Below are 3790 nucleotides of genomic sequence, written 5' to 3'. Positions count from 1 at the left end.
AATAAATTACTTACGGTTTCTCAATATTGAGTTTGTTTTTCGACGAACAAAGTTGTGAGAAGTATCATACGTACGAGACACCACTTAAGCAAAATTATTTTGTTAGTTTACTTAGCCAAAGAAGTTGTATTAGAGGAAATGAAACGTTTCTCAGAACACCGACAAGGAAGTTTATACAATAATTAAACGTAGAAACAAACTGAGCCGTATACTAGCTCAAACAACGACACAGAAACTGAAAGTATTCTATGCTAACCTATACTAGCAACATGGAAACAAACTGAGGCATATCCTAGCTCAAACAACGATACAAAAAGAAAGTGTATTTGCACTAACTTAAACTAGCGATATAAAAACAGACTGAGGCCTAAAGTAGCTCAGACAGCGACACAAGAATAGCGTGTGTTCTACACTACTTAAACTAGCAATATGGAAAGAGACGGAGGCCTAAACTAGCCAGAAACAATACCATTTATAAACTTATCTCTTATAAAAACTTAAAAATGGAAGAAAGAAACAGAAAACAGTTTACATCACCTTTATAATATATAGGAGAAATAAAGTGTGTTTTTCATCATTAAATACTAGTGCTACTTTCACAGAACTAGATTTGAAACATTTTCGCTCATTTGCGATCGCTCTCAGTCCTTTAGTCATGGCTTCTCACACCAGTGCACAAACCCCTCATTACAGTAGTTTCCAACCATAAAATTACGTTTAGGCTGATCATGTATGTAAATATCAAAGGAAGTGGCTGATCATGTATGTAAATGTCAATGGGAGTGGCTGATCATGTATGTAAATGTCAATGGGAGTGGCTGATCATGTATGTAAATGTCAATGGGAGTGGCTGATCATGTATGTAAATATCAAAGGAAGTGGCTGATCATGTATGTAAATGTCAATGGGAGTGGCTGATCATGTATGTAAATGTCAATAGGAGTGGCTGATCATGTATGTAAATGTCAATGGGAGTGCTGTAATTCTAGTTGTTCACTCATTCTCTACTAATCCCTTGGTTACGATTTTGTTAATTTGCCAGAATATATTCTCAACTTCACCACACTGGGCTGAAGGGTTCTTTTTCTTAATAATCTCCACTAGTCTATGAGAATGTTTTTGAGAACTGAAGTTTTATTTGATAGCTAATTATTGCTAGACACGCACTACTATTTGATGTTTTCCCCTTCCACGAGGTTCTCTTCTGCATTCGACATAAAATTATTCACTGGTGGTATTGTACTGTCGGATAATTTGGAATTCGTCTTGAAACAAATATCTAACTGCTTTGCATGTTTCCTAAGTGACACACTACTGTACCAGCACATAATTAGAAACAAATAAATTATGATTAACCCTAAATAGATTGTTCATAAAAAAAAAGTTGTTAAACCTGCATACATTGTTTTCATAAATTATGATTAACTCTGTATACATTGTTCATAGAAACCGTGATTAAACCTATCTAAAATTCCACAGAAACCTTAATTAATCCCACGTACATTCTTCATAGAAATCACGAATATCCAATGCACATTGTTCGTAGAAATCGTGATTAATCGTATATACATTGTTCGTGGAAGACGCGTACGTTTATCATGATTCTACACGAACCATATATATACTTGTGTATACAGATTTGCAATTTATAAAATCACTCGAATGGTAAGTTGTATGATCTTCAAAGTGTTGAATTCCCAATCACTTTAGTCATAGTATTTTCATGTCAAATATTCAAAGTTTAACCTCCGTCTTTGTTATCCAAATATAGGTAAAAATACCTTTGTAATATGAGAAGACAAATAAAAATAAAAGAAGTGAACGAAAATGTTATTTTTGAAACATTTTATCGTGAACAGTTACAGCTAATGTAATTAAAAATTAAAATAACAAGGAGGAAGAAATAATTGTTGTTTGAAATTATGTTATGCTTTCGACGCTTATAACTTTTCTTAATCATTTTTTATTCCAGTTATTGTATGAAAGCAATATGTTCATTAAAATAAAATGAAACGTGATTCATTAAATATTTAATGATAAAAATACTACTGGTACGGTAACTGAGCATTTGGCTCGGCATGGCCAGGTGGTTAAGGCGCTCGACTCGTAATCCAAGGATCACGGGCTTGAATTTCCGTCACACCAAACATTATTTTCTCCTTTTCAGCCGTAGGGGCGTTACGATGTGACGGTCAATTCCACTATTCGTTGGTAAAATAGTAGCCCAAGAGTTGGCGGTGGGTGGTGATGACAAGCTGCCTTCCCTCCAGTCTTACACTGCTAAATTAGGGATGACTAGCGCAGATAACTCTCGTGTAGCTTTGCGCGAAATTCCAAAAAATAAACAAAAACCAAAAACTGAGCATTTTCATTTATTTAAAATATTCTTATAAATCCCAGTTTATCTGTCTCCACTGACGCGGTGATAAGCTTGAGGGCTTATGGTTCTTCAATTCAGGGTTCGATCCCAGGATAAGCATAAAGGAAACAACCTAATTTGAAGCATTGGGCGTAACGACAAACAAACGTAATTTTTTATATTTTTTTTACGGTTTTAAAATCTTCACGAGATAAAACATTAGACTGATTTTTTCGGTTCCGTAATGGTCAGTTTTTGCACGATCGCTAGATAGATTAGTAATTCCATGTTGAGGCGAGAAATTTTTATGGTCGTATAAAGTTCTTCCGTCTCACAGCCGTGTAATTTGGTACTTAATAATGTCATTAGCAAAGGTTCACCTGTCATTTGATCAAAAAGCTGTGTTTCAAAGAACCAAATACAGTTGTATTAGTAGAAATTAAATGAGTAATAGAACGAACTAATCTATAAACGAGCGTCAGTCCTTTGACAATAGTTAATAGAATTCCGGTGAAAGTGTCTTAATTTTCTCCATTTAAATTTGTATTTTAGTAACTTTTTGAAACTCGTTAAGTTCATTTCAAGTGATTTTCTTTACAGCTGTTCAAGTAATTAATAAGATTTCTAGCCGAGTAAATCAGTCTCTTTCAGCTGTTCTTCAAATGTATTAATAGACTCTCACGTGATGTCACCAGGTGCTTATTAAGAACACGTTACGTACGTATACTTAAATGTTTAGGGCTATTCTATTACTTGAAATATAGGGGTTAGTTTGAATTTTTAAAGATGAACCGTACAAAATCTTTATTTATATGCGTTCAATGTGTTTGTTTTAAATGTATTTATTTCTTGTGTTTATTATTTGTACGCCCCTAGTAGCACAGTGGAATGCCTGCGGACACCCACCGCTAGAAACCAGGTTTCGATACCCGTGGTGAGCAAAGAATAGATAGTCCATTATGCAGCTTTTTTGCTTAATTCCAAAACCAAACAATTATTTGCACTTTATGTGAATTGTAAGCTCCAAATATCGGTGTTCGATTCCTGTGATGGAGACAATAGGGAAAGAACCATTATATATGTTCGTTCATTTTAGGTGCTCGTACGTATATGCATATATATATGTTATATTTTGTGTTTTTATTGCTATAAGTAGAGATGTATTTGTGTATATAAACATTTTTGTTATCATATGCGAAATCATCTTTTGTTTTTAAAATGTGCTAATTTTGTATATCCATATAAATATTCACTACCGTGATTCTATATATTTTTATTTTTATGTACATAAAAAAAATTATTCAAAATACTTTTGAAAACATTCTGTTGCTGACAGAAACTTATAATATCTTGCTTCATAACTGATAACTGGTTTTGTAATTTTCGGATTGGTGAAACACGTTCAATTTTACTCGACTTAACCGGTTTAGA

At 33.5% G+C, this 3790-nt stretch overlaps 1 long non-coding RNA gene across 1 annotated transcript; it reads left to right on the top strand.

The window, feature by feature from the left end:
* The first annotated feature begins 1532 nt into the window (after nt 1-1532).
* On the top strand, nt 1533-3550 carry LOC143236643 (uncharacterized). Its single transcript, XR_013019639.1, has 2 exons — nt 1533-1665; nt 3236-3550. It is a non-coding gene; the product is annotated as an uncharacterized LOC143236643 (long non-coding RNA).
* The last annotated feature ends 240 nt before the right edge of the window (nt 3551-3790 follow it).

The sequence above is a fragment of the Tachypleus tridentatus genome, chromosome 13 (genome assembly GCF_004210375.1).
Source record: "Tachypleus tridentatus isolate NWPU-2018 chromosome 13, ASM421037v1, whole genome shotgun sequence".
Classification (NCBI taxonomy): Eukaryota; Metazoa; Arthropoda; class Merostomata; order Xiphosura; family Limulidae; genus Tachypleus; species Tachypleus tridentatus.
The sequence above is the reverse complement of the archived record's forward strand: the minus strand, read 5'-3'. Positions and strand labels throughout refer to the sequence as shown.